The sequence below is a fragment of the Schistocerca serialis genome, chromosome 11, assembly GCF_023864345.2.
Source record: "Schistocerca serialis cubense isolate TAMUIC-IGC-003099 chromosome 11, iqSchSeri2.2, whole genome shotgun sequence".
Taxonomy (NCBI): Eukaryota; Metazoa; Arthropoda; class Insecta; order Orthoptera; family Acrididae; genus Schistocerca; species Schistocerca serialis.
In genome coordinates this window covers 147,619,488-147,632,785 of record NC_064648.1, presented here as the reverse complement: position 1 = coordinate 147,632,785, position 13,298 = coordinate 147,619,488, and the positions used below count along the sequence as shown (strand labels likewise).

The window sequence follows — 13,298 nt, the reverse complement described above, 5'->3', positions numbered from 1 at the left end:
TTCCTCTGGACTGGAAAGAGATAGAAACATGCGCATTGTTTTAAAATAAGGCTGCGTTCATTGTCAATACGTACCAGAGATGCCACCACCGTACGGCAGATGGAATTTTACCGCCAGCGACAAGAATGAGAACTGTTTTAAATACTTAAAATGGCGACGTTTTCCTTACTTGAACAGCGTGCAACCATTCGTTTTCTGAATTTGCGTGGTGTGAAACAAATTGAAATTCATCGACAGTTGAAGGAGACATGTGGTGATGGAGTTATGGATGTGTCGAAAGTGCGTTCGTGGGTGCGACAGTTTAATGAAGGCAGAACATCGTGTGACAACAAACCGAAACAACCTCGGGCTCGCACAGGCCGGTCTGACGACACGATCGAGAAAGTGGAGAGAATTGTTTTGGGGGATCGCCGAATGACTGTTGAACAGATCGCCTCCAGAGTTGGCATTTCTGTGGGTTCTGTGCACACAATCCTGCACGACGACCTGAAAATGCGAAAAGTGTCATCCAGGTGGGTGCCACGAATGCTGACGGACGACCACACGGCTGTCCGTGTGGCACGTTGCCGAGCAATGTTGACGCACAACGACAGCACGAATGGGACTTTCTTTTCGTCGGTTGTGACAATGGATGAGACGAGGATGCCATTTTTCAATCCAGAAACAAAGCGCCAGTCAGCTCAATGGAAGCACACTGATTCACCGCCACCAAAAAAATTTCGGGTAACCGCCAGTGCTGAAAAAATGATGGTGTCCATGTTCTGGGACAGCGAGGGCGTAATCCTTACCCACTGCGTTCCAAAGGGCACTACGGTAACAGGTGCATCCTACGAAAATGTTTTGAAGAACAAATTCCTTCCTGCACTGCAACAAAAACGTCCGGGAAGTGCTGCGCGTGTGCTGTTCACCGAGACATCGCACCCGCACATCGAGCTAACGTTACGCAACAGTTTCTTCGTGATAACAACTTTGAAGTGATTCCTCATGCGCCCTACTCACCTGACCTGGCTCCTAGTGACTTTTGGCTTTTTCCAGCAATGAAAGACACTCTCCGTGGCCGCACGTTCACCAGCCGTGCTGCTATTGCCTCAGCGATTTTCCAGTGGTCAAAACAGACTCCTAAAGAAGCCTTCGCCGCTGCCATGGAATCATGGCGTCAGCGTTGTGAAAAATGTGTACGTCTGCAGGGCGATTACGCCGAGAAGTAACGCCAGTTTCATCGATTTCGGGTGAGTAGTTAATTAGAAAAAAATCGGAGGCCTTAGAACTTGAATGCATCTCGTACAGTATAACGTACCAAAATATACGAAAGCCGCGGGCATACCTGACAGCGTCAGATAGTCAAAATTAAAATAAGCCACTAGGGGCTTCCATGTCCTCTGCTACAGTCAACCCAAAGGACACATGGAAGCCCCTAGTGGCTTATTTTAATTTTGACTATCTGACGCTGTCAGGTATGCCCGCAACTTTCGTATTTTTTGGTACGTTATGCTGTAACATTTAGTTTTCACTTTGTCCGAAGAAAGTGTCCCTAGTGACACCGAAACTTAGGTCACAAATTAATTGTGTTCGCGACAGAGGGCTGTATTTTTCAAAATTTTGGCCTCAGAAAGGCTGAGTGCAGCCTGCGTTCTGCAGAGCCGGACTGTCACCCATCCAAGAGGTAGTCAAGCCCGACAGCACTTCACTTCGATACATGATGGGAACTGGCGGTACCACTGCAGCAACGCCGTTGACTGTTTTCATACAACGACAAGAAAAATTGCTAGTAAACAGTAGCAGATCTGACAGACATTTTGCAGAAAGAGGTCGTATACCTACACAATAAGAAGAACTTCTGTTCACTACACTTGCAGGTGGATCACGAATGTGGAACGTATGAAACGTGTATGGAATGCAGACGAATGTGGATAATATCATTCACAATGATTGTAATGTAGCTTTTAGCTAAAAATTTACAGAACTTTTGTCTTTCTTTAGTTCCCACAGACGCAGGTGTATATGAAACGGTACATTACCAGACAGTTTGTTCACTGCTCCCTTCTTAACTACAGATATTTACTGAAAATTGTCGTTTTCTTATGCCGCCTCGGCAGGGCCAATGGTGCCGACCGACCGCCGTGTCGTCCTGAGCCAATAGTCATCACTGCATGTGGACAGCACAGTGCTCTCCCGGCCGTGTGTCGGTTTCCATGACCAGTGCTGCTACTGCTCGGTCGAGCATCTCCTCCTTTGGCCTCACACGGGGTTGAGTGCACCGCACTTGCTAACAGCACTCGGCAGACCCGGACAGTGTCCCGTTCAAATGCTAGCCAATTCCGACAGTGCTTCACTTTGGTAATCTGACAGTAACCAGTATTACCACTGCGGCAAGGCCAGTATTACCCCTGCGGCAAGGCTGTTGATCTTAATATCCTAAGGTGAGACTGATTTGTCAACGGGCAGTGTGGCATCGTGGCAGTATGTTTGCCTGCCATGTAAACTACCTGGATTGGATTCACACAAATTATTAAACAGCATTAAATGAAGTTTCAAATACGTTGAGATGAAGAAAATTTAATTTGTAATCTTTTTCATTAATTCAGACAATCTTTCTGAACAATAGTATAGTGTATATATATATATAGTATATATATACACTCCTGGAAATTGAAATAAGAACACCGTGAATTCATTGTCCCAGGAAGGGGAAACTTTATTGACACATTCCTGGGGTCAGATACATCACATGATCACACTGACAGAACCACAGGCACATAGACACAGGCAACAGAGCATGCACAATGTCGGCACTAGTACAGTGTATATCCACCTTTCGCAGCAATGCAGGCTGCTATTCTCCCATGGAGACGATCGTAGAGATGCTGGATGTAGTCCTGTGGAACGGCTTGCCATGCCATTTCCACCTGGCGCCTCAGTTGGACCAGCGTTCGTGCTGGACGTGCAGACCGCGTGAGACGACGCTTCATCCAGTCCCACATATGCTCAATGGGGGACAGATCCGGAGATCTTGCTGGCCAGGGTAGTTGACTTACACCTTCTAGAGCACGTTGGGTGGCACGGGATACATGCGGACGTGCATTGTCCTGTTGGAACAGCAAGTTCCCTTGCCGGTCTAGGAATGGTAGAACGATGGGTTCGATGACGGTTTGGATGTACCGTGCACTATTCAGTGTCCCCTCGACGATCACCAGTGGTGTACGGCCAGTGTAGGAGATCGCTCCCCACACCATGATGCCGGGTGTTGGCCCTGTGTGCCTCGGTCGTATGCAGTCCTGATTGTGGCGCTCACCTGCACGGCGCCAAACACGCATACGACCATCATTGGCACCAAGGCAGAAGCGACTCTCATCGCTGAAGACGACACGTCTCCATTCGTCCCTCCATTCACGCCTGTCGCGACACCACTGGAGGCGGGCTGCACGATGTAGGGGCGTGAGCGGAAGACGGCCTAACGGTGTGCGGGACCGTAGCCCAGCTTCATGGAGACGGTTGCGAATGGTCCTCGCCGATACCCCAGGAGCAACAGTGTCCCTAATTTGCTGGGAAGTGGCGGTGCGGTCCCCTACGGCACTGCGTAGGATCCTACGGTCTTGGCGTGCATCCGTGCGTCGCTGCGGTCCGGTCCCAGGTCGACGGGCACGTGCACCTTCCGCCGACCACTGGCGACAACATCGATGTACTGTGGAGACCTCACGCCCCACGTGTTGAGCAATTCGGCGGTACGTCCACCCGGCCTCCCGCATGCCCACTATACGCCCTCGCTCAAAGTCCGTCAACTGCACATACGGTTCACGTCCACGCTGTCGCGGCATGCCACCAGTGTTAAAGACTGCGATGGAGCTCCGTATGCCACGGCAAACTGGCTGACACTGACGGCGGCGGTGCACAAATGCTGCGCAGCTAGCGCCATTCGACGGCCAACACCGCGGTTCCTGGTGTGTCCGCTGTGCCGTGCGTGTGATCATTGCTTGTACAGCCCTCTCGCAGTGTCCGGAGCAAGTATGGTGGGTCTGACACACCGGTGTCAATGTGTTCTTTTTTCCATTTCCAGGAGTGTAGTATAGATATAAAAGGGAATGCCCTGACTGGCTGAACCATTGACTCATCATCACCCAGACCAAGATATCAAGATACTTGATAATTGTCGAGCGTCTTGACCTTGTGCTGCAGGCGTCGTTTGAGAGGGGATTTTTCGAAATTCCACTTGTAAAGGGAAGCGAAACGGGAGATGCCACTTTTTTTAAAAATTGTTCACTATTAAGGCAATTTTGAAGCTATATCTACTAAAATTACTATTTGTTTTTTCGGCAAGAAATAAAGAAATACTCGTTCAAGCATTTCTGGAAATTTAACTCATATGGGGTGAAATAGTAAGTGAAAGTTTTGTTTCAGATAAATCATTACGAAACAACTAAAACTAAACTAAACTCCGTGCGAACAGGCCATGAAGGCCGAACGGTACCGACCGGCCGCCGTGTCATCCTCAGCCCACAGGCGTCACTGGATGCGGATATGGAGAGGCATGTAGTCAGCACACCGCTCTCCCAGCCGTTTGTCAGTTTACGAGACCGACGAAACAACTACTAAAGCATTTTTAAAGTTACATAATGGAAAATGGTATTTCACTTCTCAGTTACGAATAAAAAGTAAGTGTTTGAGTGCTTTTGGAAATTCAACCCCCAATGGTATGCAAAAGGGGATAAATGTTTTATGAAAATATTTCACTATGGATACATTTTACAGTGAAATCTATGAAATTTTGAATTTAGCTTCTCAGTTCAAAATAAAAAATAGTTGTCTCACTGTTTTTGGAAATTCAACTCTTATGGGAGTAAAATAGGGGATGAAACTTTTTTATGAAAATATTTCGTCATGCGTGTATTTTTTAAGCAAAACCTAAGAAAATTTGTCTCTAGCTTCCCTTTTAGAAACAAAAAAGCCACACATTATATTGTTTTTTTCTTTTTTTTTAAATTCAACCCATAATGCTGATATAGGGGGTGAAATATTTATTGATAATATTTCATAGCAAAAACATTATTAAAGCTAAATCTTTGAAAATTTGTATTTGTCTTCTCGGTTAGAAATTAAAAAATACGTGTTCCGCTGTTTTTGGAAATTCAACCCCTAAGGGAGTGAACTAGGAAATGAATATTTTTCACAAAATTTTGTAAAGCTATGAAAACTGGTACTTCAGTTCTCAGTTAGATATAAAGAAATGGGTGTTAGGGCACAAAAGTTTCTACGAAAATATCACGACAAGAACGCAAAAAGGCATGTGTAACAAAAACTTTGGACTCCGGCTACCAGATTCGTTTTTCATCAGAAGTACAGTCCGGAAAGCCCATGCTTCTGTGGCCTTAGAGCGAAAAGTTTAAAAGATGTTCCAATTATTGAACAACAAGAAAATTAGATTAATGAAAAACGTGAAAAAACCTGAGCAGATCGTGCAGTCTACGCGAATGAAGCGGCGGGCGTGAAGCTAGTCTTTTAAAATAATATCAGTACGTCTAATTAAGAATATAGGAGAGCTGATCAACATGTAAATTTGAAAAAAAAGCCGGTTTTTATGTATAACGTCCATAGGCGGCAGCGCTCTCGTATCGGCAAGTTGGCAGTCATACTCCCTGTTTTGTTGGCGCTCTTTGCATTTCGCATACCAAACAATCGAGATGACGCGAGAGCAGCAGTACGGAGCAATAAAATTCTGCGTTCGTTTAAACCATTCTACCACTGAAACTTACGAAAAGCGGTAGCAAGCGTACAGTGGAGATGCACTGCATCTTGCAAACGTGTTTACGTGATTCAAAGACTTCCAGAATGAGATTTTCACTCTGCAGCGGAGTGTGCACCGATATGAAACTTCCTGGCAGATTAAAACTGTGTGCCCGACCGAGACTCGAACTCGGGACCTTTACCTTTCGCGGGCAAGTGCTCTACCATCTGAGCTACCTAAGCACGATTCACGCCCGCTCCTCACAGGTTTACTTCTGCCGGTATCTCGTCTCCTACCTTCCAAACTTTACAGAAGCCCTCCTGCGAACCTCGCAGAACTAGCACTCCTGAAAGAAAGGATTTGCGGAGACGTGGCTTAGCCACAGCCTGGGGGATGTTTCCAGAATGAGAGTTTCACTCTGCAGCGGAGTGTGCGCTGATATGAAACTTCCTGGCAGATTAAAACTGTGAGCCAGACCGAGGTACTGGCAGAAGTAAAGCTGTGAGGACGGGGCGTGAGTCGTGCTTCGGTAGCTCAGACGGTAGAGCACTTGCCCGCGAAAGGCAAAGGTCCCGAGTTCGAGTCTTGGTCAGGCACACAGTTTTAATCTGCCAGGAAGTTTCATTCAAAGACTTGTCTCCGTTAAGTGTTTCGGCTTCTTCAGCGCGGCTGCTGTGATTGTCCGCGAGGATCGGCGGACAACACTACGTAGCCTGAGTGAAGTACTGAGAATTTCATGTGGCAGTCTGTGTACGATTACGCATTATCATCTCCACACGAGCCGTGTTTGTGCAGTTTCTGTCATGAAGTTTCTGGCTCTGCCTTGTAGTCTCGAACTTGCACGCTGTTAATTTTTTTTTCTTTTGTTCCCCTCAATAAAGGCAAAGATCTTCGGGGCATTCGATTTGAGAGCTCTGAAGCAAGCAATGCTCGGGAAAAGTGAGGCGATTCTCAAGGACCTCACGAAGACCGGTCTGCATGATGTGTTGGAGGACTAACAGAGACTATAAGAAGTGCATTCAAGGAGGCGGTGATTATTTTGAAAAAGATCAAGTAAACACTGAAATGGAACAACAAATGTCTGTGAGAAAAAATAGTCTCTTAGACTCTGACGATAAGGTCTCATAAATTCTGTATAAAAACTGGCTTTTTCTCTCCAATACGTAATCAGACATAAGGAGATGTGCTTTTTTCATAAAAATTACAATTGCATATGTGTTAATTAACATTTATTTGACGATTTTTTTAATTTCAATGATTTAGGTATTCGAAATGAACGAAAAAGAAACAAATCTTAATGATCGAAATGATACTGAAAACAGTTGTATTTTGCACATGGTGGAAATACTCGTAGAACATGCAGGTACGTTTAAAAATTTGTATCGGCCAGGAATCGAACCCAGTTGCCCTACGTGGGAGCCGAGCAATGTAGCAGAGAGCTGTGTTGCCAATGGAGAAATGTTTACTACTTTGGGCTATTGAACACGCTCAGGAAACTTCAGAGTTGAATTTCTCGAGAATTTTTGAAAGTTCCGTCGAGTTTCTTTTGGGAATTGATAATTGAGTCCTTTACTTTCACGTTCTGTAAACACAAAAAAATACAAAAATCCTTATGCTGTGTGGTAAATTTTTTTTCACAGACTTTTGTCTTGGACAGGCAAAAAAAATTTAAAATGTATGCAACTAGGCAAAAAAATCAAAAGAGAGTTAAAATGCAGTATCTGTCTTATCTGTGTCAAGGTCAAAAATCAAGCTAGTTAATTCATTAATTTTTTTACAACGTAGTAGCACATTTTAGTCTGTACCTGTACATCACATCTACCAATTTCCGACCCATTGGGATAATTCATTTGTGGTGTTCCGTTTCTTTGCTTTGGAACGTATATTGCGTTCGAATACCATGAATTACCTCGAAGAGAACGGTCTATTGAAACACAGTCAACACGGATTTAGCATACATCGTTCTTGCGAAACGCAACCAGCTCTTTACACAAGCGAAGTGCTGAGTGCTATGGAGAAAGGATTACAAATTGATTCGGTATTTCTAGATTTCTGGATGCTTTCGGCACAGTACGTCACAAGCGGCTTGTGATCAAATTGCATGCTTATGAAATATCGTCTCAGTTGTGCGACTGGATTCGTGATTTCCTGTCAGAGAGGTCACAGTTCGTAGTAACTAACGGAAAGTCATCGAGTATAACAAAAGTGATTTCTAGAATTTCCCAAGGTAGTGTTATATGCTCTCTCCTATTGCTTATAGTTATACGGTGAAAGAAAATCGTCATAACGTCTCAACGGTTTGCGCTACGGTCCTCCAACTGCACGCTTGGCCGCGGGGTATGATGGGAACCAGTATGCGCATGCATGGTTTGGTTTAGCGACGAAGCCCAATTTTATCTGGATGGGTTCCTCAATAAGCAAAATTGGGGCATTCGGGGGACTGAGAACCGGCATTTTGCGATCAAAAAATCTCTTCACTCTCAACAGGTGACTGCGTGGTGTGCAATGTCCAGTTACGGAATAATCGGTGCGATATTTACAGAATGAGATTTTCACTCTGCAGCGGAGTGTGCGCTGATATGAAACTTCCTGGCAGATTAAAACTGTGTACCCGACTGAGACTCGAACCCGGGACCTTTGCCTTTCGGGGGCAAGTGCTCTATCAACCGAGCTACCCAAGCACGACTCACGCCCGGTACTCACAGCTTTACTTCTGCCAGTATCTCGTCTCCTACCTTCCAAACTTAACAGAAGCTCTCCTGCGAACCTTGCAGAACTAGCACTCCTGAAAGAAAGGATATTGCGGAGACATGGCTTAGCCACAGCCTGGAGGATATTTCCAGAATGCCAGGAAGTTTCATATCAGCTCACACTCCGCTGCAGAGTGAAAATCTCATTCTGGAAACATCCCTAGGCTGTGGCTAAGCCATGTCTCCGCAGTATCTTTTCTTTCAGGAGTGCTAGTTCTGCAAGGTTCGCAGAAGAGCTTCTGTTAAGTTTGGAAGGTAGGAGACGAGGTACTGGCAGAAGTAAGGCTGTGAGGACGGGGCGTGAGTCGTGCTTGGATAGCTCAGTCGGTAGAGCACTTGCCCGCGAAAGGCAAAGGTCCCGAGTTCGAGTCTCGGTCCGGCACACAGTTTTAATCTGCCAGGAAGTTTCGGTGCGATATTTTTTGATAACAGATGACTACCGAATGTTACGCGAAGGTTTTGCAGGATGGTTTATCCCCATTATCCAAAATGACCCTGATTTCGACAAGATGTGGTTCATGCAAGACGGAGCTCGACCCCATCGACGCAGAAGAGTGTTTGGTGTCCTGGAGGGGCACTCCGGGGACCGCATTCTGGCTCCGGGGTACCCAGAGGCCACTAGCATGGGCCTCGATTGGTCGCCATATTCTCCAGATCTGGGCCCATCGACTCCTTTTCGTGCGGCTATATTGAAGACAAGGTGTCAATAATATTTACAAAACCATTTCTGAGCTGAAAACAACCATTCAGGAGGTCATCGACAACATCTATGTTCCGACACTTCAGCGGATCATCCAGAATTTCCCTATTCGTCTGCACCACTTCACTGCCAATGATCAGCCATATCGAACACGTCATTACCTAAATCCGAATATCTGTAGTGACGCTTACATCTTGAATAAAGTGTTTGCACGCCGTAGTTTGTAAATAACTTACGTTTTTTAAAAAATTTCAATAATTGTCATCTGGTATAAACGGTTTAGAACATGTTTTTTGCTCGAGTATCATGTCGTTTTTGGAAACCCAGAATCTACTATGTAGGAATCAACATGGATTCCGGAAACAGCGATCGTGTGAGACCCAACTCGCTTTATTTGTTCATGAGACCCAGAAAATATTAGATACAGGCTCCCAGGTAGATGCTATTTTTCTTGACTTCCGGAAGGCGTTCGATACAGTTCCGCACTGTCGCCTGATAAACAAAGTAAGAGCCTACGGAATATCAGACCAGCTGTGTGGCTGGATTGAAGAGTTTTTAGCAAACAGAACACAGCATGTTGTTATCAATGGAGAGACGTCTACAGACGTTAAAGTAGCCTCTGGCGTGCCACAGGGGAGTGTTATGGGACCATTGCTTTTCACAATATATATAAATGACCTAGTAGATAGTGTCGGAAGTTCCATGCGGCTTCTCGCGGATGATGCTGTAGTATACAGAGAAGTTGCAGCATTAGAAAATTGTAGCAAAATGCAGGAAGATCTGCAGCGGATAGGCACTTGGTGCAAGGAGTGGCAACTGACCCTTAACATAGACAAACGTAATGTATTGCGAATACATAGGAAGAAGGATCCTTTATTGTATGATTATATGATAGCGGAACAAACACTGGTAGCAGTTACTTCTGTAAAATATCTGGGAGTATGCCTGCGGAACGATTTGAAGTGGAATGATCATATAAAATTAATTGTTGGTAAGGCGGGTACCAGGTTGAGATTCATTGGGAGAGGGCTTAGAGAATGTAGTCCATCAACAAAGGAGGTGGCTTACAAAACACTCGTTCGACCTATACTTGAGTATTGCTCATCAGTGTAGGATCCGTACCAGATCGGTCTGACGGAGGAGATAGAGAAGATCCAAAGAAGAGCGGGCGTTTCGTCACAGGGTTATTTGGTAACCGTGATAGCGTTACGGAGATGTTTAATAAACTCAAGTGGCAGACTCTGCAAGAGAGGCGCTCTGCATCGCGGTGTAGCTTGCTCGCCAGGTTTCGAGAGGGTGCGTTTCTGTATGAGGTATCGAATATATTGCTTCCCCCTACTTATACCTCCCGAGGAGATCACGAATGTAAAATTAGAGAGATTAGAGCGCGCACGGAGGCTTTCAGACAGTCGTTCTTCCCGCGAACCATACGCGACTGGAACAGGAAAGGGAGGTAATGACAGTGGCACGTAAAGTGCCCTCCGCCACACACCGTTTGGTGGCTTGCGGAGTATAAATGTAGATGTAGATGAAGAATGTGAGCGCCTGTTTGTTTGCAGATGATGCTGTCGTTTATCGTCTGTTAAAGTCGTCAGAATATTAAAAAAAAAAGCTACAAAACGATTTAGAAAAGAGATCTGTATGGTGCGAAAATTGGGAACTGACCTTAAATGATGAAAAGTGTGTCGTCATCGACATGGCTACTAAAACGAATAATCCGTTAAACTTTGGTTACACAATAAATCAAATAAATCTAAAGGCCATAAATTGAACTAAATGCCTAGGAATTGCAATTGCGAAGAATTTAAATTGGAAAGAACACACAAGAAATGTTGTGCGTAAGGCGAACCAACGACTGAGTTTTATTGGCAGAGTACATAGAAGATGCAACATATCTACTAAATACATTGCCTACACTACGCTTGTCCGTCCTCCTTTGGAGTACTGCTTCACGGTGTGGGATCCTTATCAGACAGGATTAACGGAGTACATCGTTGAAGTTGAAAGAAGGGCATCACGTTTTGTATTATCCAGAAACATGGGAGAGAGAGAGTGTCACAGAAATGATACAGGATTGGACATAACTGAAAGAAAGGCGTTTCTCGTTACGGCGGGATCTTGTCATGCAATTTCAACCGCCAACTTTCTCCTCCGAATGCGAAAATACCGGGTGATCAAAAAGTCAGTATAAATTTGAAACCTTAATAAACCACGGAATAATGTAGATAGAGAGGTAAAACTTGACGCACATGCTTGGAATGACATAGGGTTTTATTAGAACAAAAAAAACAAAGTTCACAAAATGTCCAAGAGATGGCGCTGGACAGCAAAACGTCAGTGACTGTGCATGACAATCGTGTGTAAAAGGAGCTGTAATGAGAGAGAGAATCAGATGCGCCAGCAGTCGCAGCATGTTGAAGTTACCTGAAAAGCCGCTTTTAGTGAAGCTGTATTATCAGAATGGGGAATGTGCTAGTTCAGCGTTACGATCCTATCGCCATAGGAAGGGGATTCGGACGGGTAAAGGTCCGTTTGACAAATGCAGCTGTGACGAGAATGGTTTCGAAGTTCGACGCCACGGGTTGTTTACACGATAGACCCCGTAGTGGCCGACCGAGCACAAGGCGTAATGCTGCTGAGACAGTTCAGGAAGAAATGGAGGCTGTAGCGGGTTCGTCTATGCATGGGGAAGTCAGCGCTCGTGCAGTAGCACGTCCCATCGGCATTCCATACTGTTTGGTTGCCACTGAGGCGTACCCTCCGATGCTATCCGTACAAAATCCATTGGTATCGTGAACTGTTACCTGTCGATTTAGTGAAGCGGAGGGCATTTGCGGTGTGGGCGTTTCAAAAGATGGCGGAAGATAACGATTGGTTGAGTAACGTGGTGTGGACCGACGAAGCTCATTTCACGCTCCGAGGGTCTGTCAACGCCCACAATTGCAGAATTTGGGCTACCGAAAATCCTAGTACTGCCGTGGAAACTCCATTGCACGAAGAGAAAGTCACGGTATGGGCTGGATTTACCACATCTACCGTTATCGGGCCTTTTTTCTTCGAAGAAATGCGTGATTCTGGTTTTGTAACTGCTACCGTGACGGGTGAGAGGTACGCCGATATGTTACAGAATCGCATCATCCCCAGCCTGGCTGATAAACACCTGCTGGAACGTACGGTGTTTATGCAGGATGCCGCTCCACCCCATATTGCTAGACGCGTGAAAGATCTCTTGCGCGCGTCGTTTGGTGATGATCGTGTGCTCAGACGCCACTTTCGTCATGCTTGGCCTCCCAGGTCCCCAGACCTTATTGGCTTTGGGGTTACCTGAAGTGGCAAGTGTATCGTGATCGACCGACATCTCTAGGGATGCTGAAAGACAAAATCCGACGCCAATGCCTCACCATAACTCCGGACATGCTTTACAGTGCTGTTCACAACATTATTGCTAGACTACAGCTATTGTTGAGGAATGATGGTGGACATATTGAGCATTTCCTGTAAAGAACATCATCTTTACTTTGTCTTACTTTGTTATGCTAATTATTGCTATTCTGATCAGATGAAGCGCCATCTGTCGGACATTTTTTGAAATTTTGTATTTTTTTGGTTCTAATAAAACCCCATGTCATTCCAAGCATGTGTGTCAATTTGTACCTCTCTATCTACATTATTCCGTGATTTATTCAGTTTTCAAATTTATACTGACTTTTTGATCACTCGTCCACAGCTCGTGGTCGTGCGGTAGCGTTCTCGCTTCCCACGCCCGGGTTCCCGGGTTCGATTCCCGGCGCGGTCAGGGATTTTCTCTGCCTCGTGATGACTAGGTGTTGTGTGATGTCCTGAGGTTAGTTAGGTTTAAGTAGTTCTAAGTTCTAGGGGACTGATGACCATAGATGTTAAGTCCCATAGTGCTCAGAGCCATTTGAACCATTTTTGATCACTCAGTATTTTGCTGACGTCGACCTGGTTATGGTGAAACGATCATCACAATAAACTAAGGGAAATCAGAGCTCGCACGGAAAGATTTGCTGTTCTTTTTTTTCCGCGCGCTGTTCGAGAATGGAATAACGGAGAATTATTGTGAAGTTGGTTGAAGTTGGTTCGATGAACCGTCTGCCAGGCACTTAAG

At 45.4% G+C, this 13,298-nt stretch overlaps 1 non-coding gene across 1 annotated transcript; it reads left to right on the top strand.

Moving 5' to 3' along the window:
- The first annotated feature begins 8,777 nt into the window (after positions 1-8,777).
- On the top strand, positions 8,778-8,852 carry Trnas-cga (transfer RNA serine (anticodon CGA)). The gene has a single exon. It is a non-coding gene; the product is annotated as a tRNA-Ser (tRNA).
- Positions 8,853-13,298: the final 4,446 nt, after the last annotated feature.